General features: G+C 41.0%; 2 long non-coding RNA genes across 3 annotated transcripts in view; both read left to right on the forward strand.

The window, feature by feature from the left end:
• The window catches only part of LOC309845371, a 195,141-nt gene that overhangs the window by 1,824 nt on the left and 165,650 nt on the right, over nucleotides 1-27,667 (forward strand). The gene's annotated exons all lie outside the window — the stretch shown is intronic.
• LOC309845370 lies at nucleotides 14,535-18,772 on the forward strand. The gene is made up of 3 exons (XR_014301250.1): nucleotides 14,535-14,623; nucleotides 15,232-15,295; nucleotides 18,572-18,772. It is a non-coding gene; the product is annotated as an uncharacterized lncRNA (long non-coding RNA).

Consider the following 27,667-nt stretch of genomic DNA (forward strand, 5'->3'; position numbering starts at 1 on the left):
GGTCAGTAAGCTAGTATTTAGTAAGAGCTTATTTTGCACAAGAAGTGCAGTTCGCAAACTGGGAATCTTCAAATCCAAACCTGATTCAGAGCCCAGATCCATGTTACAGATGGCTTAGGACGTGACGAGGAGGACGTCATTGAACTTGACAAGGATTTCTTATCACAGCCAGAGTTTTCAGATGGTGTGGGGTTGGTGAAAAGTGACCATCTTATACCGTTTTAGGAAGATGAGTTTGAGTTTTTGGTTTTATTTTTGTTTTATTATCAGAGGCATTTACAAGAAATAACCCAAGTTTCTCTTACATTAAGTAAGTTACATTTAGTGTTTGAATGATTTTGTCTGCCTGGGGAATTTTCAGTGCTGGTCTCCATTTTATTTTATTGTGATGGAAGGAATTCCCCAGGAGTGGGCAAGATGACAGTGTCGGGGGAGGCTGGAAGAAGATGGTGAGAACTCTGATTTCAGTTTTAAAGATCTTATCCTTTGGCAGTTCCTCACTCTGCCTCCTGAGGTCTAGCCTGTCCTTCCTGTACTAACTTACTAGCTGAGAGATGAACTTTAGAACCAGATGACCAGGGTTCAAATCCCAGCTCTGACACTTCCCAGTTGTTTTCCTTTGGGTAAATTCCTTGGTCTCTTGGTTCCTTAGCTTCCTCATTGGCAAAATGAAAAAAATACTACCCTCCTGTTCCGGTTGTTGTGAAGATCAGAAGTGTGAACATATGTAAAGTGCTTGAAAGGGGGCACGAGTTACTGTTCTAGACTGCTTTGTTCCTATTTTCCCATTATTCTAAGGTGATAACTTATTGGTAAACAAAGATGAAAATATTAGGTAGGTGTCCTACATTTTTTTCAATGATGGGGTGGATGATTAAAAAAAATTGGCGATCACTCTTGAGATGATGAACACCTATGTGTTCATCTAACAGCTATGACATTAACCTTTATAAGGATATCATTTGCTAGTGGCTATATATTTTTTTAATAAATGGCACAGGTTTTTGTATCAACACTAGAGATAAAACATTTGAGATACAAAGGACCAAAGTCCCAGAAGAGCACCGAGTTACTTTCCAATTATAGATCTATTTTTCTGAGGCTTGTCTACAAAGAGCTGAACTGCCTTGAGAACATACGGATGTTCTAGTCTCAAGAGCCTAGAAAAGCAGATTGTTCTGGAATAATTGCACTTTCCCAATTGCACTTTCCAGAGGGGATTAATTTTGAAAATCAAGATCTTGGAGATCCTTCAGCTAAGAATGTCTATTGGGAGTGTTGGGGAAGAGAAAAGAAATAAAGTAAGATTCGTTTTAATTCAAGATATATTTGCCAGATACTTCCATTTTTTTGGCTCTCCAGTTCTCAGGGCTTCCATCCTCAGTGTTTTATGTTATAAGAGCCCTAGTTAACCCGTTGATTGCCAGATGCCTGACAGATACCAGCATAGACTGAACTTTCCATTTTTGAGCTGAAAGGAAGAATTCCCTTGAGAGCTAGGCGTCCCTCCTGCCCCTCCCTCCCCCTCCCCCTTCTCTCCCTCTCTCCATGGACCTGAGCCTCTCCTCCTCCACCAGGTCATCCTCTATCAGTCACTTGCTGGTGTGGGGTGGACAGGCCGAGGGCTCTCTCCAAGTGGTCTTCTATAAGCAATAGATGGAATTTTGCCTCGAAGGGACGCCTATAGTATGAGTTTTATAGGACTTAGTGCTGGCTTTGGCTCACAGATCAGTAGCAGCATCTAAAATGAAGCGTCTGTACCCTGACTCTGTTTGCAAAGGGCCACTGAGCTACAGCCATCAGAGTGGACCAGACTTTAGCGTAGGTGTCCAACAGCAGGTCAGTTCTCCAGCAGGAAAGGGAGGCAACAACCAAACCCCAAACAACAACACCATTTCCTAACAATAGTATTTAAATATCTTTCGTTATGGGAACTTTTGAATATAATACTCAGCCTTTGTACCCATCACCCAGGCTCCAAAATTACCACCTCAGAGCCAATCTTATTTCACTTACAGCTCCTTGATTTCCCCCATGCCTGGGAATATTTTGAGGCAAATCTCAGACATTGTATCATTTCACCCCCATACATTTGAAAAAAGACCATTTAAGATAATGAACCACAGGGTGAATGGTAAGAAGCAGAGAAAAGAAAGCAAAACCCAACTAGAAGCATCTAGTGTGTCTGTGAACTCAAGAGGGGCCTCTATAAAAAAAATTGGGTGAAGGAACGGCCAAACTGTACTCGCTGCCCCATCTCTGAGGCAGCTCCTAGGGATGCCTCTGACCATGAGTCTTCAACTTGTTCACAGTAGCAGTGGACTCAGAAGTAAACTTTATGCATTCAGCATTTGATTTCACTTGACTAAATTACCACCATGACAAAGAGCATGTTAATGGAGGAATAAGCTAGAATCTGGGAACTGGTTGTAGTTTGAGAGGAGATCCTGATGTTCCTGTCAGCTTGGGGAGCGAGTTATGGATTCTCAAATCTATCGACCAGGGACTTTCAAATTTCTGCGGAAAAGCGGCAAAACTGGTATAGAAAAATAAATAATGCCCGATTTGCCTTCTACAAAGGAACCCAGGGAAGATTTCGGAGGTCTTTCAGTTGCTTTTCATTGTCACCTTGCTGGAGAGTGGGGTAGGCGCCCATTCCCTTCCCTCCCTGAGGATGCTGGTTACATGGGGACAAGCCACTCAGGTCATTTTTGAAATGTCGCCCACTCCTGATAGAGATACAATCTGAATGAGTAACAGGAAGTGAATAACTCTGTTGTTGTTGTTGTTAGGAACTTGAAATTCTAGAATGTTTTATCCAGCATTTCTACTCATTTTTTTGGCGGGGGGTGGGGGGAGGATCCTAAACAATTTCTCTATATCACATATTTTGCTCAAACAACTCTATTCTTCTCTTTTACCACTATCTTAATACATCAGGTTCAACTTCCTTTTTCTTTCTTTTTTCTGTTTTTGTTTTGTTCTGATGATTTTCATTTGGTAATCAGTGCCGCAGGAAAAGACAGTTTTAACATTAAAGCGATTTCTCTTCCACCAAAGTAAACCATTAAAGACAATGGAAAGGAGAACAAATGTGCTTTTCAAGAGCCATTTTTCCTTTCCATTGTATCAGCTCACAGCAGATGGCATGTGTACAATTTACTTTTGACTGAATCATAATAAATATGAGACGATATGGTATAAACCACTTTTCATAATGTGATGCTCACCAATAAATTCCAGTTCTAGCCTTAAATCAAATCAGTGCAGATGCAAAAATTATGTAAAGCTGGTGGTACCTGCTCTTGACCTTGTGCAGATGCCCCCCCCCCCCGATTTGATTCAATAAACTTCTTCTTCCCTAATGATCTGGCAGTTATTCCTATCAAGAGAATACCATGGGGGTGCTGCAAGGTGGGGGAGGGAAGCAGTGATTCAGAGACCACCAGGGCCCTAGAGAAGATTAATTTGTATGAGGAACCTGAAAAGTTGGAAAAATCTCAGTGCGTTTCTGAATACACATATTCATTTTGACCTGATTTCTGTTCCTCTGGTGCCCTGTAAAATTTCAAGGAATGTAGTTGAGGTCTGGAGATTTCCACAAAGAGATTAAGAGAGGCTATAAACTGAAGAAGTAGTCGTTTTGTATGATTGTTGGGCATGAAATATTTTCAGTACCAAGATCCCTTGATTTTCAGTATGGAAACTGAGTAAACACCTTATAAACATTTAGGGAACATTTCTATTAATGCTCTTAATAATAGGACATATGAGTTTAAGTCTAAAAAGGGTCTGCATCTGTTATCTTTACTTGGAACAACGTATAAGTCTCTTCTTGTCTTATTTCATGAACTAGTCAGCGAAGTGGCTGCATTTTGTGGAGACATCTTGGTCCAATTTTGTGTTTTATTTAGGAGCCAACCCATTGGGGAATCTAAATAAACACTTTTACTTAATACTTGCTGGATTTCATTATACTAACCAAATATTTTTAATCTTTCACTTTTAAAATAAGTAGGGTCTGCCTGGCTGCATGGAACCCTGGAAGGTTCTCTTGCAACGAGTCAGGCAGTCGGCTTTGTGGCAGGGGCGAGACAGACTACTTCCAGTCTCTTCTGGCAGTCTAGATGCTGCCCCGATTCTGTAACTGCTTGGCAGAGGGAGAGCTAATTGAGCTCACTTAGAGTGGTAAGATTAGGGGATTTCATGGAATCTTATCCCAAATTTTGGGTATTTCTAGCTCAGAGAGGCCCCAGGGGGAACAAGAGTGGGGCAGGATGGGAGGAGGAACAGTTAGGTAGGCGTGAGGGGCAGCCCTTCTTGAGCTACATAAGCTACGTAGACTCAGGCAAGGGATGTCCTCTCTTTGAATCTCTGTTCAACCTAATAAATTAACTATAGTATTATTTACCTCTGGAAGAGATGTTAAGATACAAGGACTTCACAAGTTGGTATGTAAAATAGAAAATTATTTTATTATCATCCTGTAGTTCAGAGCTGCCTAGCATCCTGAGGAATAAATAATAGTGCCACAACTTTGAATGACAAGAGGTTTGATCATTTCAGTACCCTTGGCCCCATCACAAAGTAATCTTAATTCCAAAGATATTAAATAAATGGTCTCTATGTGCTAAGGAGCAATTTTATTTTCTTAAACAATAGTAATTTAATCTATCATAAGCTATAATAGACTCTAAACTATATAAACTGTTACTCTGGCTAATGAGACATGGAGGATGTCTATGGGGACAGATTTACTTCCCAGACAAAAAGTATAAAACATGTTTGGGAGAAAGCCTTCTGATCATCCCCTTCTTTGTTAATTGCAACAGTTATGGGAAAACATGATGCTAGAGCTCTCGCAGCCATCTTGCAACCATGAGGCAATTAGCAAGAAAAGTCAAAATGCTGAAGATGGTGGAGCTGAAGGAGGGAATAAGTATGACTTTTCAATAATAAATTTGAGCTGCTGGAAGTGTTGAATTCACCCACTTCTAGACTTCATATTTGTGCTTTGGTCCAAAGCACATTTGATAGGTTTTCCCTATTAGATGGGTTTTCAGTTATTTGTACACAAATCTACTTGCTACCACAGGCATTGTTCAAAGTGGAATGTGAGAAGTGAAGCAGGGGGAAAAGAGAGGAAGCCTTTTCAAGATGAGCCAGGTTGAAGAAGAAAGTTAGATGAACATTTCAGTTATAAGGAATAGAATAGACAGTGATCCAGAGGCACAGTATTTCATGGAGCATGTCAGAGGCTATCAGTAGTCTAGCTGTGGTTAAATTCAGGTCTTCTCAGCAGGCCTAACCCTCAGGGAAAATTTGGAAATGTTCCAAGGTCCAGGAGGTGACTCTGGCATTTGGTGAATGGGATGCTAACTGTTAGGGAGTTGGAAGGTTTCAGAATGAGTACAAACATCAAGCAGGATTCCATATGGAAACGAGATCTCAGTCGTCTTCCTTGTCTGCCTTGTGGATATAACATCTCCTTCAGGGACAAGAAGATTTCCTTTCTTCAAATATTGAGATTGAAGGGGTGATTTCATTTCTTATGGGTGAGAGACTGTAACCATGCTTAAAGAGCAGGGGGGGAGCTCCTGACCACCACTCTTTCGAATGTCATTAGAATTGTCTTCTTCAACCCTTCAGTCTCTCATTCAGAAATTTATTATTCTTTTTATTTTTAAAAAGATTTTATTTATTTATTTGACAGACAGAGATCACAAGTAGGCAGAGAGGCAGGCAGAGAGAGAAAGGAGGAAGCAGGCTTCTTGCTGAGCAGAGAGCCGGATGCAAAGCTCGATCCCAGGACCCTGGGATCATGACCAGAGCCAAAGGCAGAGGCTTTAACCTGCTGAGCCACCCAGGTGCCCCAGAAATTTGTTATTCTTATTGTTAAAAGACAACAACCTAGGAACAAGAAATAAAGAATCCCCACAAGTGAAAGGTTGTTCCTATGTTTAGAATAGATCCGCTCTCTGTGCAATAGGTTAATTCTAATAGGAAGCCCCCAGCAAAACTCTGTAGCTAGCCTAGCTCATTCTTGTAGAATTTTAAGGACTAAAGGGTGGGCATATTTACAAATGTGAAATGTAAGTTTCTTTACATTTACAAAATGTGAAACAAATGTTGAAATATTTGTTTGTTTTTCTGATTACAAAATAATACGTGCACCTGGTAAAACCATGCTGTTTATAAAGTGAAAGTTTCCTACAGGTTCCCTCTTTCCGGAGAAACACTATTCATAAGTTGATGAATTAAAATGTTTCTATGGATAAAGCAATGTGTTTACTTCTACACATGAATGGAGAAGACCTATTTTTACATTTTGGGCAATGTGCCGTGTAAGGGAAGCCATCTCTTATAGGCTTTTTTTTCCCCCCAGAGGAGGCCAAGAGGAGAACTTTTGCTTTTTTTATTTCTTCTAGATCTGAAGGGTAAAGCTGGTATGCCCAGTCCAGTTGCAGTCTGAGCAGATGTGGCATCGGTTCTAATGCCCCATAGTTAAATAGCTTAAATGTTACCCCTTTGCTATGGACTATGTCCTCCTCCCCTCACCCCCCTTCCCTTTCATGGGTTGAAGTCCTAACCCTCTAGCTTGGCTGTATTTGGAGACTGGTAATTCACGTTAAATGAAGTCATGAGGGTGGAGTCCTGATCTGATAAAATTTATGTCCTTATAAGAGGAGAAACCAGAGATTTCGCTTTCTTTTTCTGCCTCTCTCTTTTCCATCACGCGAGGACACAGCTAGAGGATGGCCGCTTGCAACCCATGGAAAGACCTCTCGCCGAACATGACCCCTGGCACCTTGACGTTGGACTTCTCACCTCCAGAGCAGTGAGAAACAAAGTTCTGGTATTTAAGCCACCTGGTCCGTGATACTGTGTTATGGTGGCCCCGGCCAGCTAAAAGATCCTCCTAACAAATATTGCTTCTCCCTGGAAATTCCAGCAGCGCATTTAGTCATTATTAGGGTATGGTAGCTTGGAAGAAGATTTTGTGTGTGTGTGTGCGTGTGTGTGTGTGTGTGTGTGTGTGTGTTGGTAGCCATTTGCAATTTGTCCATAAGTAATGACATAAAAATAGATTTCACACTCAAATTTCAATAACACCCACTTTTCAGATTCTGTATATCCAGGGCACCACCTCTGTCTTCTATGAACAGCTGTGGGCAGAAGGAAGCCCCACTCAGGAAAATTTCCTCACATAATTACCAGCCAGGCGATAACCCAAGGCCATAGTCTATAGACATCTTTCCTTTGCCCTCATCCTCAAGATCTTAAAGCTTAAATAGGAAAAAACCAAAATCTTCCACATGGAAATATTGTACCTCATACTTTATTATCCAGAGATAAACCAAATAATAATTTTGGACAAGTGTGCTCTGGAGTGGGCCACAGGAGCAGAAGGGGAGAGACAGAAAAACATTTGCTTCAGGCCATAGTTGTTACTGGGATTTGTATTTGCGCTTATTTTTTTTTTTTTAATTAAAAGTATCTGCTTCTCGTTGTCCATGAAAGATATTTTCCTTCTTATGTTTAGAAAGAGGTGTTTTCTGATGTGCATTGACATAATAGGACATGCATAAGCTAGGTGTTGGGACTTTTGGTTTGTTTTGTTTTCAACTCAGATTTACTTGAAATCTTGTTGTTTGACAAACTATTCTCTGAAAACAGTTGCTTAACTTTCTTAGGAAAAGTTGGACCTTCTCATATTTTCCTGAAGATAGCTTTATTTTACAACTTATTAGATTTCTTTCTTGATATGGCTCTTCAGTATTTCTTACAAAAACAGCTTATTGGTTTTTTTCATTTACTTCATTTCAAATAGCCTTTCAGAGGCTTCTTATGTAGATATGAGATTTCTTTGGTTAGATTGAAATTTATGTTAGCACATGATACGAAGCTACTTTTTACTCGTTACTGGAAAAATCTAGAGTAGTTTATGATGTCAGTATCCCCGAAGGGTGGGGCAGACCCAGGCCTCAGTTGTTTAATAGAAATTCCTGTTTTTCTCCTTGCCAATGTTCTTACCCATTAGGATTTGTCCAGAATGCCCTTAAGATGCCTGTGCACCTTGTTCCCCAAAAGGACCACACCATGTCTAGAATGGAGGGAAATTTTCTTCACCCCTGGAATTTTCTGGTGTGAGAAGAATAGAGAAACTGGGTTGTTCATGCCCATTCCCTGAGCAACGGGGCAAGTTAAGGTAGAAGCTGGATTATATTTCACGGTCATTGTGGCTTCACCGTTATGACCGGTTGTCCATGGCTCCCTTCAGGAAGATCATCAATGGGAAGAACCCTCATTTCCCTAGTATCAGATGGCCTATTTTTCCCACGTCCCTTTCAGAGAAAGAATATATTTCATGTATTCTCTTTCTGAATGCAACAAATTATAGTTGAAAACCTCTATCATTTATAGGCCTTTTATCCTTGTGGAGAGAACAAAGCCACAGAATCTCAATGCTATGAGCCTGTGGCTTCAAACCACGGTGGGTTTTTTGGGAAAGTGCCAGAAACTTGTTTCTGGAGGAGAAACATCAGCATTTTTCTTGTGGAAATTTAATTGGAAATAGAATGGTGGTTCAGCCTAGACAAGAGATCAGAATGAAACGAGCTGTGTTTTCATCCTTGTCCCTTAATGGACCATAATCCTGGTCATAAAAACCCACCACTTAAACTTTGGCAGTCTTGCTTTCCCAGGAAGCTTTATTACTAAGTATTAGCTCGACTCAGGACATAGCTTCTCCGAGCCAGGTTTGAGCCAAGGCCATGGGGGCGAGTCGGTGCTCCCCTACGGTCCTGCAATAGCTAGATAGTGGTCCTTTGATGACATTTTTCTGGGTGGAGAGACTATGCTTTAGGCCATTCCAGACAAACTATACCTTAGGCCAAGGACACAAAGGGAGGTGTAGAGAATTTTGGGCCTCGGGTTCTTCTGAGAATGGCAAGCCAGTACATAACTGTAAACCACTTCAAGAACACCTCCCCCCTTCAAGTGGATCCAGCATGCTCTGGATAATCTCATGCAAAAGGGTCAGGACCTGCAGGCCACCTGGGGATGGTGTTCCTAACCAGCTCTTGTTCATTTATGCCTAGTGTTCAGTCTGTTTATCTTGGTGCCAATCAGTCAATTCTGGGTGCTCTTGACCTTGGTGCTTGGCCCTGGATGTTTCCTGGTCAGGCTGATCTGTTCCATTCGTCCTGCCAATCAGGTCTTCTCCTGTGTAGGCAGTTGCATGTGGAACAAGGGTCCAAGCTTCTTGCCATCCCCCTCCACTTCCCCCCCAATCGTAAGAAATGGAATTTGCTTCAGCAAAAACCCATCCGTGACTGCTTTAGGTAGCTTTCATGTCAAAAGTGGACCCGCGCCAGGGGCTGCCTAGATTGGGGATGAACCATACTTCTATAATTCCAATAAAAGACAATTCGTGTCCAAATTAGACTTCTTCCTTCCTGCTTGCTCCTGTAGCTTAACAAAAATGCAGTGGAGATGAAGTATTTTCACTTGGGATGACTAAGTCTTATTTTTCCAAATATATTATTGAAACCTTTAGATCTCTGTTGCCCACCCTTCTGGTCCTCGAGCACTTTGCAGATCCCCCAGAGGAAAGCTGCTTTGCTACCCTGCGCCTGCTCCGCAGCAGTGGGGTGAAAAGCCAGCACAGTCCTGCCTGGCTAGCTTTCAGAGGGAGAAATGAAAATCATTTCTGGGTCTACATTGAGAGGGGGGGATATTGTGTAGGCGGGAGGTAATTATCCAGGTTGGACTTGGGCCAGGCCAGTAAGGTTCAGTTGCTCCTCTTGCAAAAATTACCATCTGGTCTTTAATGACCCAGAGTGGTCAGGCTGGCATTAATTTACACCTCATCTCAGGAAGGCACCTCTGAGAATGAGAATGCCTCGTAACGTAATACCGTTCCCTGGCTCCAAAGGAAGGGGGCTGGTGTTAAGTGGCGATGGAAACTGTTTGTTCACAAAAGAGTGTATTCTAGAATGAGGGCAAGAGTTCACAAAGAGGCCACCCTTTGAAACAGAAAGCAGTCAGAGCCAACACAAAAGGGCGGAGCCTAGACCCTAGTGACCCATCCTAAGGTGTGCTGGGTCCATTTGTATCATTTACCAGTTCATTTGGCAAAGGCTTATGGGAAGCTCACCAAGCGCCAAGCCCTGAGTGTCGTGCTGGCGAGCACGGTGACTCCATGGCATACGGCGACCAGCAGACAGTCCAGAGGGACGTAGATGGAAACACATGCTTTCCTAGAGGTCTTTTCAAGGTGCTATCACAGTACAAGAGGGGCAAGGAAGGACATTTCCTGGGGTTCGGGGGGTGGGTGTAGAGTGAATCAAATTAAGGAGTTTTCAGAATCCATTGAAGGTGACCTAAGTGTTGAAAGATGTGCTTTAAAGCAATATTAAAAAAAATTATAATAGTAGTTTACATTCATTTAAGGCTTACTCTACATCAATTGGTGTTCTAAGCACTTCATATATATTATGAATAAACTAGATTAATCCTCCCAACAGCCCTGTGAAGGAGAGGCTGTAATTATTTCCATTTTCCGGTTGAGGAGAATACAGCACAGGGAGGTGAAGCTGCTTGGCCAGGGCTATCCAGAGGGGGGGCAGAATCTCGATTTGAACTCAGAACAAGACAGAACATTAAATAAAAGAATATGATAAATTAGTGTAAGCCAAAAGATCTCCTTGTAAATGATGAAATTTGGTTATTAACGATGAAATATATCTTGTTAATATTAAAAATACCCATAAGGAGACTAAATTACCTTGTGATTCTTTCTGTTTGACCCATGGAATATTCCTTACCATGTTGTTATGAAGGGAAAAATGAAGGAATTAATACCAACTTTGCAGAAATCTTGTTTCAACAGCTGTTGAGGATCATTTTGCTCAATAGAAGTATCTGTAAACCCTATAAATAGTTGAAAGAAACCAGTTTTAATAAATTAGTCAATTTGGAAAACTCTGTGGATTGGGCATTCTGATAAATGGGTTCTTTGATTTTTAGCACATTAGTTTTCAATGAACTGATTCTCTGCTGCTGACTTATAGCTGATTCTCCCTCCTGAGAGAATTTAAGGTAGGGTCCTTCTCAGACCTGTGGTCTTCAGGCTGCAAGAACTGTCAGAGATCTGCCAATGTGTCATGATAAAGGTGAGGTAAGGTGGATTCTAGACAAGAGAATTCAGTGGCTGCTAGGGGTCCCCCTGCTGGGGGCCCTGGATCCCAGTGAAATATTAGCCGACCAAGTTCTGAAATCTCATTAGGGTTCCTCGCTGAGATAGCTTTGCAGAACTATACTTATGGTGTCTTATGTCTTACTGATTTCATGCAAAGAGGGTGGAAACAAATGGGAAGGAAATAAAAAAACAAAATAAAGCGAAGTAGCTAACGTACCCACAGTCCCAAGGAGAGTAATAGATAATATTAGAAAACACGGTGCCAACTCTCCTGCTTCGCTGCTTGAGGAGGCCAGACATGGGCTAAAGAGAGCTCCCCCAGGCCCCCTAGTCTTGTCCTCTGACAGCTGCTGGATTTTGTGGCATGTTGATCGTTGGTGGGATCGATGACTTGGCCATACCGTCTGCAAGTGCTGCCGGGGTGTGACCTCCCTGAAACGTTGCCATCAGGTCTTTCCCCCTTTGCATTTGTGGACCCATCCTCTTTAGAATTTTCTAGAGAAGTTCTTTGGAACAGGCTCGGCCTGTGTTTCAGCACGTCATTCCAGGGAGCCCGAGCAGCGCCCGGCATGACCACACCACATCAAATAGGTGCTGATGCTCGGTTGGCACAAGTTCGGCACTGCTCTGGGCCCACTGCACGTGTCTGGTTGTAAACAGAACAACTCTGAGCTTTCATGAGGGTATGAGGCAAGTCCTGGCACTTGCTTCCTGCCAGACTGCCCTGATGGCAATAAACTCGAGGCACTAACGTCACCCTGGTTAGCATCTCTCGAAGACAAGCTCTTCTTCCAAGGACGTTGTAATGTGTTGGCCTTCCTCTTGGGAGTTTCTGTGTTTGATCTATTACATGTGCCCTGTCGCGGATCTCTCCCTTTTTTCCCCATGAAGCTTCTCATAAAGTATGACGTTCTTAAAAACAAAGGGTGTTTCCTTCAAAATCCTCTTTGGTGGCTATCAAATGTTTTTTTCTTTTTTTCTGTTAAAGCATAAAAATAGGCTGTTAATACTGGAGGCATTCTATGAACAGGGCTACCCCTCGCCGGGACCCTGGAGGATTCGTATTTCAAATGGCAGGACTGTTGAGGAGAGGGAGCTTTCAGGGCTGGAAGAGCTATTCTGCTTTATAGTTGTGAAAACTTGTTTTCGAAACAGGTTTTTATGGATTCACAATTCCGCGTCAGCCTGGCAACCAGAGCCGTGTGTAGTTTTGCGAGATTTTTCTCCCTTCCCTTCTCCCACTATTGCCTTCATCATGGGTCACAGATAGCTCCAGGGGGTCCCCATTTCCGCTGATGTGGCAAAATATGGTACAAATTAAACCACCCTGGTGGTGCACAGAGAGCTGCCAACATTTTCTTTTTTGGTGCTTTTATCTTCCCAAGGGCAGAACTGGCCCTAGCCATGTGTATTTTATTTACATCTCGTACATACAAGGACAAGAATGGTTAACCAGAACTAAGCCATCTGCCATTTCTCATCACACATTTGGTCATCTATACAGTACAAATGTTGTAGCTGCTCACAGGTCTGTTTTGCTTTGCAAGCTATCCTGATGTACAAAGTTCTCCTTTCCAGCTAACACTTTGTTTTCATTTGTCAATGCAGATTTAGCCTTATGATTACACTTACAAAACTGAAGTGTTTTCCTAGTGCTCCAAATAGAACCATCAGGAAAAAAATTGCAACTGTTAAAAATTATCATAGGCCTTGGGTTCCAAGATGGTAATTAAATGGATGTTACCAACTTGTTTTTCATCTCAGAGACCTTTGGTTTAGTTGTTTAGTGCTAGATTTATTATCTGAAAATAGAAAATAGAAATGGCTTGTGTATGGGGGATGATATCTTTTGGAAAGATATCATCTTAATGATATCTTTCCCATTAATGATCCCATTAATGGGATCTGGGAAATGGTGATGAGTTGGTTCTCATTGCCAGTGAATGGGTGAATGGATATGAAAATGTTTAATGTTCCTCTGAAGTAATAAGTGTCTCTGAACTTGAGGAAACATACAGAGGGTTTGGGAAGGTAGGGAGGTGAGTAGAGGCACCCTCCAAGACAAGGGATTTCTCAGGGCAAACAGTGTGGAAATGATTTCATCTTTAGAATTCCTACAGTGATTAGAGGCATGACTGAGAAAGAATGGGTCGTGTGGGTGGAGGGATGAAAGGAAATAATCTGGGGTAGATGAGTGTTTTAAAACGTTTATGCATTAAATTGTTGGAATTATTAAAGAATGGTTGGGTTTATTAATAAATCACGAATGAGAAATGTTCTTGTGCATAGTAATAGGAAGTGTGGTTTGTTTGCCAAAGTCAGCTGTGTCCAAGCCATGGTCTCCCTCTAAAAAGTTTGTTTTAGAAAATCAAGGGGTGGAATTCCTTCCACTTATTATCGAGGAGCAATGCTGGAGAAGAGAACACAGCACTTGTCATATGCTTTGAACATCAAGGAGCTAGGGCCCCGCTGCCAGGTGGAGAGAGGCTCTCTGGGGACCTAATTTCCAAAGAGAATCTTCTCTTACATCACAAGTGGTCCCTAACCACAGTAATGCATCTTTAGCTTTTAAATATTCTCGAAAGAGTGCTCATTTTTCACAACAGAAACCATTTTTGCTGCATTTGAAAATAGGTTTTATGAATTAATGAGTCCCTGTTCTATATTTCCTGGCTGACCTGGATATGTTCTCTACACAGCACACTCCCCTTTTAAGTTAGAAGAGGGAGTGATAAACTTTTTTTTTTTTTTTCCCAAAGGAAATCAGAACTTTTTTTTTTTTTTTGACAGAGAGAAATCACAAGTAGATGGAGAGGCAGGCAGAGAGAGAGAGAGAGAGGGGGAAGCAGGCTCCCTGCTGAGCAGAAAGCCCGATGCGGGGCTCGATCCCAGGACCCTGAGATCATGACCTGAGCCGAAGGCAGCGGCTTAACCCACTGAGCCACCCAGGCGCCCCAGGAAATCAGAACTTTTATTTTAGTTTTCTAGTGGCAGACCTTTTAAAAAGTTATATACATTTTTAAACCAAAAAATAAAAGTGATACCAGCAGGTGATACCGAGCTTCCTATCCGGCTGTCACGGTCATTACCGTTTTGCTGATCTTGTGCCACGTCTTTATAAAGTACAGGTATCTGGTGACATTTTTGCAATTAGACACATTCCTCTGAAGGGGCATGTGAATTGAGCTACTGTAAAGACATTTGGGATTCTTCTCTTAAAAATTGTTAAAGCGAATAAACACCCCCTTATTTTGTTTTGTAAGCGGAGTGTCTGCTATCTTCCCACTTTTCCTTTCTTCCTTGCCTTTTTGATTCACTAAGGAAGACCTCTTCCCATATGTCGGACCAGGAGGTTGCCCTTCTCCACAGGATCGTGTCATCTGACAACTTTAATGAGGAAGTGAAGAGTGTTATTGAGAGGTTTGTGGTGGTGTTATTTAATAACTATGTGTTTGGTTCCTGTTTTATGGTCAATCTTGTAAGAGAAAATCTTGAAGCTACTTGCTTGCAGAATTAATAACCTTAATCCCATCGTTGCTTGCTTTGCACAAGGCATGATATAACTCAGGATTTAACTTCCTAGGAATTGGTCAAAATTGCCCCTTTTATTTTTATCTATTTATTTTCTATTAACATATAATGTATTACTTGTTTCAGGGGTACAGATCTGTGATTCATCAGTCTTACACAATTCACAGCACTCACCATAGCAGGTACCCTCCCCAGTGTCCATCACCCAGCCACCCCTTCCTCTCACCCCCCTAGAGAGTGAATGCCTCAGGTACTCACTGGAGTCCTGGGGAGGTCAGGGTGTGGCCCTCTCCCCTGGATAGAGATGGGTAACTAAGGATGCACTTTGCCTCATTTGAGAGAAACCTAATCCTATTTGGGGTGGCGATGGACCCAGCTGCAAAGTGTTTCTGCCTCTCCAGTGAGATAGTAGTAAAAATTTGCTGGGGATTGAAAGGAAAGATTTTGCTCTTCTGGCGTAGGCTGCTGTCACTTTCTTCCTTTCCCCTTTCTTTCAGTCCAGGACAGGAGGCTGGAGGTAGACTGCCATCGTGGGACCATGGCAAGAATCATGAGATTGAGGTGAGCAAGTTGGGGACTGGTTCACATTGAGGAGTTGCTACACTTGCCCCGATCAGCCACTTCAGGACTTCTTGTTATGTCTGGGAAATAATTCCCATTTGATTAAATTGGTAGAATCAGGTTTCTGTTGCACGTGTAGAAATGTAGTTTCAAACACACACACACAGAGCATATAGGAAATATTACCACAACCTCTTGGGTCTCTTAAGTTTGAGAAACTTTCTCAGAGAAATGTGTGACCAGGAATCAGCCTTCCAAGCAGTGAACATTCTCCTTGAAAATTTTCTCCATTTTCTATGGAGGACATGCTGAAACATGTATCTAAAAAGGGAAAAAATTCTTATTCCCAGTCTGTACTGACAAAGTGGAGCAGGGCATTGAGGAAAGTGCCAAGAAAAACCTGACTTCACAGGTTCCTCATAGGAACTATTCATGTGATCAAGTCACAGATGATTTTTAGGCATTTTATGGGATCATTTTTTCCTTGACAGGTGTAGATATGCTGTTAATGTCTACATTACTACTACTATTGCATAAATAACCTGAGAAAGATTTGTATAGCTCTGTATTTTAAAATGCCTTTGTTGTTTAGCTGAGAGGGTACCACACAAGGGTGACTTATTCTGAGGTGAATATGCAGGGCGTCGTATGGTATCCCTGTGCCTTCAAATACTTGGAGAGCAATATGCATAGGAGAGACATTAAAGATTGGTCTTTTTGAGAAGTGACAGATTACCTAACACAGTAATCCATGCTTTCGGACAAATTGGTTTGAAAGGAAGACAGCTGGCTGTGTTCCAACACCAATAATACTATTAACAGCAGTGGCGGAGCGATGCCAGGAGGGTAGGGGGAGGCCTGCTTGGCAGACCTGGATCTGGAACATATGAGGGGAATAAGCTCAAAGAATTGTGTTTTTTTCTTGTTTTTCTGTTTACACTTGGCATTTGACAGCCACATAAGGGCTGTTAACATTGAATGTTGCATAAATCTATACAGCTAAAGAACAGAACCAATTTTTAAGATAGAGAATTTTCCAGCAATTCATCTTGAACACAGAGCTCCAGCATCCCTCATTCTCTGAGAGGCCTCCTGTTCCACCAGATAATTTATGACTCCCCCATTTTGGCATTTCGTTAAGACGCAAAGCATTTGACAAACTATATTTTTAAAAAAAGTTTTCTGTGAGTTGGTTTCGAGCAGGAGGAATTTATGATGAGTTGACTTAATCCTTGCTTTTCAGAGACTTCTAAAAAAAGTTCTTTCTCTAAACAACGGAATTATGTGTAGTGGACTGTAGACCAGGCAGTGGGTAAGATGTCAGCGTTGCCGTGTGAAAGAAATCTCACCAAATGACTTCTTAAAGGCCCCTGTGTGCAGCCCAGTATTTGCGTCTGCCCGTGGAGCTAATTGCGTTGTCTGGGGATTGGCAGGCTTCCAGCTTCACCTGCACCACTTCCGCTCCCGAGCCCAGCCAGGCTGCCTCTGTATTCACTTACTACAACTAACCACTGTGAAATCATTTGCAGACCTTGGAAATAACATATGTAAGGTGATTTATTTATATATTTTGACTAATAATCTTAACTTGTCATTTCACTTTTAAAATTTGATAAACGAACTGGGGATTTGAAGAGGGAGCTGTTTGTGTTAAATTTATAACCCTGCTTCCTGGCATTTTGGAATTGGTTATTGCTTTTGGATTCCTTTTTTTGTCAGAGGTGTGTGCACACACGTGTGTGTGTGTGCGCGTGTGCACATGCATGCGTGAGAGAGAGTGTGTGTGTGTGTGTGTAGGGTCCCCTGCTCACTCTTTTCTGGTTTTTCTGATATATGCGTATGATACTACGAAGAGAATATTTGAGAGATGTAGACTTAATTGGATGCATTGGTGTTTTCCAAATCTTTATGCACTGACAAAGAGGAAAACTGAAAAACATGCGTAGTGTCTTATTCGTGCAATTTTGGCCTTTTCTTGCCGTGCTACCCACTATAAAATAAAATAGCATTTCAGGAACTGTTGTTATTTGACAGACAAATAGAAAAGTCAGACCCCCAAGTAGATGTGCTTGTTTGTTTCACCAGCCATTGCCAACTGCATGGAATTCAGTGATGTTCACAGTTACCCTCTACTATGACCTGAATAGACATTGTTATCTTCCTAAGCCCTGTCTACTTCTATGACCAAAGAGCAATGTGTGGAGAGCTGTGACACACGTGTTTGGATATTTCATATCACATTTGCAATTGCTCAAAGGAAAAATAGGAGGACAATTATTTTGACTGAATGCAGTTGACTGTTACATTTCCTGCTAGTCTCTGCCTATGCAGACACAGGTTTTTGTGGCTTGGGTAAACAGCCAACATTCTGGCAAAGAAAAATTAGAGGTGTGGCAATTATCTACAGATAAATTCAGATTCAAATAAATAAATTCAGATAAAAAACTACTTGCCCTTGAAACACTTCCAAAGGGAAAAAGGTTTTGTGGGGACTTCCTTAGATCAGAATCTAGCAAACTTTCTGTAAAGGCCAGAGAGTAACTATTTTATTTTTTAAAGATTTTATTAATTTATTTGACAGACAAAGATCACAAGTAGGCAGAGAGGCAGGTGGGGGAGGAGGGGGACAGGCTCCCTGCCCAGCAGGGAGCCCTATGCAGGGCTCGATCCCAGAACCCTGAGATCATGACCCGAGATGAAGGCAGAGGCTTCAACCCACTGAGCCACCCAGGTGCCCCGAGAATAACTATTTTAGACTTCGCAGACCACATCAACTCCATTGTAGCCGTGGGACTACTGTACCCAGGCTGAAGCAGCCACAGAGAGTACATAAAGGGATAGGCATGGCTGTATCCATAAAACTTTATTTATAAAAACAAGCAGTGGCCTGGATTTTGCCAACCCCGGATTTCGTCCCACTTCCTCATCTTACTGATGAGCAAATGGACGCAGCAAGATGGGGCAAATCGCTCAGAATCACCCGGCCAATCATCTCTCACCTCTGGCTCCCAGATGCCAGATTCCTCACCCAGACGGCTTCCCTTCGTTACTCCCTGAGGATCTTCAGTCTTGAAGTTGGATAAACCTCGACCGCCAGTGATCGTTCTGCCTCACGGGAGTAGCGCGTACATGTGTAAGGATGTGTCCGCGGAGAGCTGACTGAGGCTATTTATGGATGTTCATATGAATCAAGATATAAGAAATCTGAAGTGTGTGCAAGCTACTTATTTTTTCAAAATCAGTAATGTTTTTTTTCATGGTCTTTTCTCCTGTTAGTCTTTTCGGTGGCTCACGCTTTCCCGCACTTGTGCTGGTGGAGACCAGAGTCCGGGACTGGCTCAGAGTGCTGAAAGTTCTGTGGGAAAGGTCTCAGGCAGAGACTGAAACATGGAGAACTGACACCGTACAGAAAGCAAAGAGGATGACAGGGTCTGCGATGGCTGAAGAAGGCAATAAATGGGGTGTTAAAGCTGAATTAGGCTGTGAAGCCTTCTGAGGTTCAGAACTCATCTGTCATGGGCACTTACTGCTTGCCTGCCCCGTGCCTGTTCCTTAAGCCACTGTGACTAGGGCAGGATTGTCCCATGTCACCCACCAGGTGGATCAGAAAGCCTAGTCACACTGTGAGAGCATGGTTCTGGCTGTGAGGGTGTCCTTCCTCAGGCCAGAGCTTTCTGTGGCCATGCTCTCTATAACAAAGAAGGCCCCTTGGCAGGAGAGAGAATGGCACCAACGTTATATCACCCAGAGCTCGGATGAACAGAAAGAGTTCTGGTGTCCGGCTTTCCTCGGCAATGCCCAGATCAGCTCTGATCCCTGTGGCCCTTCTCTGGCTCCGTGAACCAGAGCAGGACCTCCTGAAGACTGCCACCGCCACCCCCCAACTTTGCTTAATCTATTTTTAGTTGAATATTTGACACTGCAAATCAAACAGTCCTGTTTTTTTTTTTTTAACCATATCATTGGTAAAAGTATCTGTCTTCAAATGTCAAGTTGTATATAAAGTGTATATTTTCATATAAAATCTGTTTCTTTTTAGCAAAACTGATGCCGCTATATTCCTCTGACATTCCTTATGCTCCTAAGAGAAGCAAAAGATACCTTTGAATGTCTTTTTAGGAAGAAATGTGTAATTGTATCCAGAACTTTATGAGTTTATGTGCACACGCTCATAGGACACACACATACCATGTCTATCCCTCCCTCTCAGTCTGAGAGCAAGGTTGTTATTTGGAGACACAGCTACTTTTCACAAAAATAAAACTTCACAGAAGTTTAAGCCATGATAGAAGGATTGAGCTGTTGTTTTAAGAGTGCTTTCATTGCATAAGGGAATTCTTTGAGATTTGGATTCAGAATAGCTATATAACTGGGCTCCTCTGATAAAATGAAACAGAAGCTCCATGACAGAAAGCTAAGTGGAAAACTGGAAGAAAATCTAAAATACTCAGTGTTCACAAACCATACATTTCAAGGAAAAAGATTCCATTTGATATACCAACTCTGCATGAGGCAGTCCATAGCAATCTTGAGAAATAGCATATTTTCAAGTATCCTGTTGACTGTGTGCAACCAGGCCAACAGTAGAGACAAATCTGTGGAAGAAAATGTCGATCATGCGGATTCCCCATAGTCCAGACATAAGACTTCATATACATGGAATCAAATGCCATGCGCTCTTTGAAGCTTGGCTTTTTTTTCACTCAGTGTATCTGATGAGAATCATTCATGTTTTTGAATGAATCAACAAGCTTTTTTATTTTTTTTATTTTTTATTTTTTTAAGATTTTATTTTATTTGGGGCATCTGAGTGTATCAGGCATCTACCTTCGGCTCAGGTCATGACCTCAGGGTCTTGGGATCCAGCTCTGTATTCGGCTCCCTGCTCTGCTTCTCCTCCGTCTGCTTCTCCCCCTGCTTGTGCTCTCCCACTCTCTCTGTCAAATAAATAAATAAAGTTTATTTATTTTAGATAGATAGAGGGAGAGAGTGCATGTTTGTGAACCTGGGGGAGAAGGAGAGAGGGAGAGAGAGGGAGAGAGAAGGAATCTCAAGGAGGGAGGTGGGGCTTGATCTCACGACCTGGGATCGTGACTTGAGCTGAAACTAACAGTTGGTCACTTAACCAACTGAGCCACCAAGGTGCCCCTGTTTTTTTTTTTTTTTTATTTGTTGTGTGTGTTGGGTTGTGTGCGTTGTTTTATTTTGTTTTGTTTTTGTTGTGGAATATTCCATTTTATGAGTATACCATAATTTATTTAACTATTTTGTTGCTGATGAAAATTTGGCTTTTTAAGTTTGGAGCTGTTACACATTAAGGTGCTAAGAATATTCTTGAACATACCTTTTTTTAAATTTTATTTTTAAGTAATCTCTACACCCAACATGGGACTTGAACCTACAACTCCAAGATCACGAGTCAAATGCTCCACCAAATGAGCTAGCCAGGTGCTCCTCTTGTATTTATCTTTTAGTGGACACATGTAACCCTTTTCTCTTTGTTAATATACCCAAAAGTGGAATTGTTGGGTCATAGGACAGGCTTATGTTTAGATCTGGTAGATAATGCTAACCAGTTTTCCAAAGCAATTATACAAATATACACCTGTCAGAAATCTTCATATCTTCATTAACACTTGGTACTGTAAGTCCTTTTAACTTTAGTTCTATTGGTGGTCTTATACCGATATCTCCTTGTGGTTTTAATTTGTATTTCTTTGAAGACTAGTCAAGTTCAGCTATTTTTATATGCTTACTGGCCACTTGGTTAACCTTTTGGAAAGTTCAAGATTTTTTTTTTATCTTATTATCCCTATTTTAAAATTTTTTTAAAATTTTTTAAATTAACATATAATGTATTATTAGCCCCAGGGGTGCAGGTCTGTGAATCACCAGGTTTACACTTCACAGCACTCATCAAAGCACATACCTTCCCCAATGTCCATAAACCAACCACTCTCTCCCTATCTCCCTCCCCAGCAACCCTCAGTTTGTTTTGTGACATTAAGAGTCTTTTCTATGGTTTGTCTCCCTCTCAATCCCATCTTGTTTCATTTATTCCTTTCTTAGCCCCCCAAACTCCCCATGTTGCCTCTCAGCTTCCTCATATCAGGGAGATCATATGATAATTGTCTTTCTCTGATTGACTTATTTCGCTAAGCATAATACCCTCTAGTTCCATCCATGTTGTCGCAAATGGCAAGATTTCATTTCTTTTGATGGCTGCATAGTATTCCACATCTTCTTTATCCATTCATCTGTTGATGGACATCTAGGTTCTTTCCATAGTTTGGCCATTGTGGACATTGCTGCTATAAACATTCAGCTGCATGTGCCTCTTCAGATCACTACATTTGTATCTTTAGGGTAAATACCCAGTATCATGATTTATGGGTCATAGGGTAGCTCTATTTTCAACTTTTTGAGGAACTTCCATGCTGTTTTCCAGGGTGGCTGCACCAGCTTGCACTCCCATCAACAGTGTAGGAGGGTTCCTCTTTCCCCGCATACTTGCCAGCATCTGTCATTCCCTGACTTGTTAAAGTCCAATATTTTTGTTCACTTTTATAAAACATTGGGTTGTCATTTTCCTTATTGATTTGTAGGGGCTCTTTGTATATTTTGGGTACTAGTCATTTGTCAGACTTGTGAATTATAAATAATCTTCTCCAAATCTATAGTCTCTTTTTTTTTTTTTTGAAGAGATGATACCAATTCTATTTTTTAAAAGATTTTATTTATTTATTTGAAAGAGAGAGCAAAAGAGCCAGAGAGCACAAGTGGGGGGAAGGCAGGCAGAGGGAAACAGAGAGGAGGCTCTGCAGGGAACCCCCTGTGGGGCTCAATCCCAGGACCCTGAAATCATGACCTGAGCCAAAGGCAGATGCTTAACCAACTGAGCCACATAGGTGCCCCCAAATCTAATTAATGTTGGGTTATGATAAACAGAATTTCTTAATATTAAGAAAGTTTAGTTTTTCAAACTTTTGAAGTTAAGGCTTTTTGTGTTCTGTTTAAGAAATCTTTGGCCACCCCAAGGTTTTGATAATATTCTCTCATCTTTTCTTTTAGAAGCTTGATTGTTTTGATCTTCATATTTAAGTCTATGATCTGTATAGAATTAATTTTTTTATATAGTGTGAGGTAGGAGATCAGAATTCATTTTTCTATATGCAGATCCATTGACCCAGCAATATTTATTAAAAATATTCCTTACTGAATTACAATGTACTGTTACAGTAGATCAGATGACAATACATGTATGCATCTATTTTTGAAGTCTCTATTTTTTTCCATTGGTGCATTTCTCAATGCCTGTGCTTCCATAACTATCTTTACTGCTATAGCTTTAAAAGTTTTGTTATCCAATTACATAAGTCTTCCAGATTTGATCATTAAGATTTCCATGGCTAGTTCCTTTAAATTTTCATATACATTTTAGAATAAGCCTGTTAGTTTCCACAAAAAGCCTGCTGGGATCTTGATTGGGATCACATTGAATTTATAATCTTATTAAGGAGAATCAACAGTCTAACAATATTGAGTCTTCTAATCTGTGAATATGATGTATCCTTTAATCTATTTAAGTCTTTCAGTATTCCCATCAGTGCTTTGTAGTTGTTGGTGTATGAGTCTTGCACATTTTTTGTTAGATTTATTCCTAGGTATTTTATGATTTTTGGTGCTTTGTGTACGGCATTTTAAAAATTTAGTTTTAATTGTTTTTAGTGTTACCTAAACATATAATTTTGTATTCAACAACCTTGGTAAGTTAACCTCTAATAAATGTAATAGTTTGTAGTTTCATTTGGATTGTCTCTGTATACTTAATCATGTCGTCTATCAATACTGATATTTTGTTTTTTTCCTTTCCAATTATTTTACCACTTATTTCTTTTTCTTGTCTTATTGTACTGGGTGGGACCTCTAGTATAATACTGAATAGGAGGGATATGAGAGTGTTGGATGTAGAGTTTTGCAGATATCCTTTATTAGGTTAAGGACTTTCTCTGCTATTCCCAGTTTACTGGGAGCTATTTTTTTTTTTTTTTAAATCATGAACAGTTACCAAATTTTATCAAATGCTGCATCTTTGAGTATATTTGTCATATATATAGTCATATCTATGAGATATGACTATTTGAGATGAGCACATTTCTTTGTTTATTCTGTTAATGTGATTAATTATTACTTTATTTTAGAATGTTAAATCAACTTTGCATTCCTCAAGTAAATCCAATTTGGTCATGATCTGATATATATATATATATATTTTATCTACTGTTAGATATGATTCATTAATATCTTGCTTAGGATTTTTGCATCTGTAGTTTTCTTTTGCCAGCGTCTGATATCAATGTTAAGGTCTTCACCAAAAAGTTGCAAAAGTCTTTCTTTTTTTTTTTTAATGTTTTGTGCAAGAATTCACAATTAAAGCCACTTGAATATGTGATTTGTTTTGTGGAAAGTCTTTGTATATTTAATTTCTTTAATAGATGTAAGAATATTCAGATTTTCTATTATATTAATTTTGGTAAAATGTGTTTTTCTGGAATATGTTTATTTCACTATATTTTCAAATTTATTGCCATAGAGTTCTTAATAATATTGTCTTATCTTTTAAATACCTGTAGGATTTCTACGGATATTCTCTTTTTAATCCCTGGAATTGTTTACTTGTGTTGTCTCTCTTTTTCAAAACTAGCCTTGCTAGGTACTTATGAATTTTATTAATATTTTTAAGCTATCAGCTTTTTGGTTTGTTGATTTTTCTCCATTGTATATTTATTTTATCATTGATTTATGCACTTACCTTTATCATAGCTTCCTTCTATTTTTCTTGGGTATAATTTGCTGTTTTACCTCCAAGTTTCTTAAGATGGAAAATTCTTACTTTCAACATTTCTTCTCTTAAAATATATGCAAATAATATATTCATTTATATTTTAATATTTGCCTTTAATTCTGTAAGTATGACTTTAAGCACAGTTAGCTGCATTCCAAAGGTTTTGATATACTGTATTTTCACTTCACTCAAAATATTTTTTCCATTTCCATTTTGATTTCTTTGATGATCTGTGAGTTCTTTAAAAGTGTGTTGCTTAATTTCCAAGTACGTGGTGATTTTCTATTTCACTTTCTGGTATTGATTTCTCACTCAATGCTACTATGATCAAAGAAAATACTTTTATTTCAATCTTTTGAAACTCGTTGAACCTTCTTTTGGTCCAGTTTATGGTTTATTTTTGTACGTGTTTCATATGCACTTAGAAAGAATGTGTATTCTCCAGATGGTTTTAAATATATCAATTAGGTCAAGTTGGTTAATCATGCTTCAAATTGTCTGTGTTTTTTACTGGTCTTTTACCTGTAGTTCCATTAGTTACTGAGAGAGGTGTTTCAAAGCTGGTGCTAGTCTGGCTCTGGAGAATGTGGACAGGGCTGCCTTCTACAGCTGCAGAGGCTGTCCCTGCCATTATGGAATATGTGAATGGCACTTCCTGGAGGTGTGGGTTGGCATTTACGTTGAAAATGAATGTCAGCCTGGGCCCTGATAGGTCAGACAATGTCAAGATGAACCAGAGGCCTGTGTTAAACATTTAGTGCCATATTTGAGTTCATAAGTCAAACTGTGGTTTATATACTTGGCTTCTGTGGCTATTTTCTTTGCTCTGCTATGTCTTCTTTAAGTAAGGCCATAGAAACACCAACTTTCCCCTTCCAATTTCCCTCAACTCCCTTCTCCTCTCCATCTCCCCATTACCTCCATGTTATTTGTTATGCTCCACAAATAAGTGAAACCATATGATAATTGAAGGGAGTTGAGGGAAATTGGAAGGGGAGGTGAACCATGAGAGACAAGGGACTCTGAAAAACAACCTGAGGGTTTTGAAGGGGCGGGGGGTGGGAGGTTGGGGGAGCCAGGTGGTGGGTATTATGGAGGGCACGTATTACATGGAGCACTGAATTCTGTTACCCTGAAAAGAAATTAAAAAAAAAAGAAAGAAAGAAAAGAAACACCAACTTTCCCTAGGCTGTAGAGCACACACGAAGGTTCTGGCCAAGGTCTGTGTGAAGACGTGAGGAGTATGAATGTCCATAGGAATAACACAGATGCTGGGAGATACATGGTAATTACTTTTTACCTGTGGAGATTTACCTCCTTAGCAGTTTCTGATTTGGGAAATGGGACTTGACACTGGCTGAAGCATGGGTTCATACATCTCCCCCAAACTTACTTCTGAGCGATGAACACTTCCAGATGGGCGAATGAATGTGCTGGCTCCACACTGTGGCTCCGGGCTTGGTACCGGTGAGGGTACTTATCGGTGAGGGTATTTACTTAACAGGTACTTGTAGACTTCTTTGGAGCACAGGGTTGGGGAAGAACAAAGATTTTGGAATTCAGAAAGACCTAGAATTGAATCCTATTTTTTCATTGTCTTGCTCTGTGGCGAGGACAAAATCATAGGTTCTCCAAGCCTCAGTGCTTCTCTCTGTAAAACCTGATTCATGTGGTCTGTGGTTAAGATGAAGTAAGTAGAAGCTTCTAGCAACTGTGCTTGGCTATAGAGAAAACTAGCACATGCTAGTTCCTCCTCCTCTTCTCCCAGTGTCTCAAGTGACCCAACTGAAGAATGACACTATTTTTGGGTTAGGGTTGGAGATAGACTATGGGGTTGGCTGAGGAGCTCAGCCCTGGAATAACGCTGGGAGTAGAAAGGATTGGGGTCCGCAGGACTGGGAGGCCTGTTGAATAAACAGCCAAGTTTTTTCACAAAAGGGTCCACAGCCATATTAGATTCTACCTATTGTTGTCATTGATGCTGCTGTGGGTACTAACCTTGGGAGAACTGTGAGCCAGCTAGGAAAGAAAAACCTGACTGGCACTCCAACTTCTGTCCAAACGTGGAAAAGGTCCTCACACATCGGAAGTCGGTCCAGATGTAATTCTCCTGTTTTATTTTTGCACAGGACTGGGATCTGTTAGCACTCATCACATTCTGAGATTTGTAGTAAAGCACCTCAGAGGAAAAAGTTCTTGCCAGTGACTGAAGGAGGCCTGGTCGTTTGGGCTCAGCAGGAACTCCAACAGGAGTGGAAGCGTCGACTCAGGCTAGTGGAGGGCAAATCAGGTAGGAAGACTCACTTTGAGGGCTTGTGTGGGAGGTTCTGGGAGCCCTAGCTTTTGTCTCTCTGGTAGGGTATCCAGGTTGACCTGGAGTAATGGAGAACAGGCATTCTGAGGGCATTCTGTAGCTATGAGCCTGTGTAAATTGTGAGAATAAGTTACAGGCTAAGCATGAGGCAGGTATGCATTTTGTAAGGTCTAGTCCTGGGACGGACTTTGTCTTTGGCAGGTTGCATTGAAGATTCCAGAGTTTTCTCCTGCCTTGGTGGGAGATGAGGTAGCAGGTGGTTAGTGATATCTGCTGTAGCACAAGGATGGGCTGGTCGACCCAAGGAGGGCTCTTTCTTTTTTGATTTCTTTTAGAATTTAATTTTAATTTTTCTCAAAGGAATATATTTACATGATGGGAAAAACGATGATACCACATGGCATTCATGAGAACAGCCACCCCTGATCTCAGCTCTCTCCCCACCCCCGGGTCCTGCCTCTTTCCCCCACCGCCCCCTCCCCAGAGGCAAACCACTTCCACTTTTTACAAGCTATAGATTCTTATGTCCGTATTTTCTCTTCTTCTTTTATGAAGGAAGAATTCAAACAGACATGGAAGTTGGGAGAATAGTATGAGAAACCCCTGATCCCCTCACTTGCCCTCAATCATTATCATCACATGGCCAGACCCTCTTCATTTCTCTCTCTCTCTCCACTCCCAGATGAGTCGTCTCATCTCTAAGTAAGTTACTATGACTCTACAAATAAGGAATCTTGTTTTTAACATAAACATGTACCATCATCTCCTTAGCCTCGTCACATATCTGGTGTTTAATGTATTTGATGATCTTATCATTTTTAAAAGATATTTTGCCTCACAATTTTTAAATAACATGCTTTTATTTGCGCCGCTTATTTTCAAATCCAATAGCCTGGTTGCTCTCTTCCAGAGATCCCCATCTATTTTAGAACAAGTCTGCGAATCACTGAAGAGCACAAATGTGGCCATAGGTGGCTTCTGATGGTTTCCCAGCTGGGGTCCCTCCCCTGTGGCTACCCCACCTCCCTCCGCCAGGCCCTGCAGATGCGGCATTCAGATCAGCTGTGTCCTGAGATTAGCTAATGTGTGGCTTTTTGTTTTTACTTTGTGAATGAGAGTGCAGTTGGAAACCAGTATTGTAAAGCGAACTTACAGTAATCACGCTCATTCACTCTGGCCACTGGGAAAACAGCAGAGGCAAGGCGAATTATTT

This window comes from Mustela nivalis, assembly GCF_964662115.1.
Source record: "Mustela nivalis genome assembly, chromosome: 12".
NCBI classification, from domain to species: Eukaryota; Metazoa; Chordata; class Mammalia; order Carnivora; family Mustelidae; genus Mustela; species Mustela nivalis.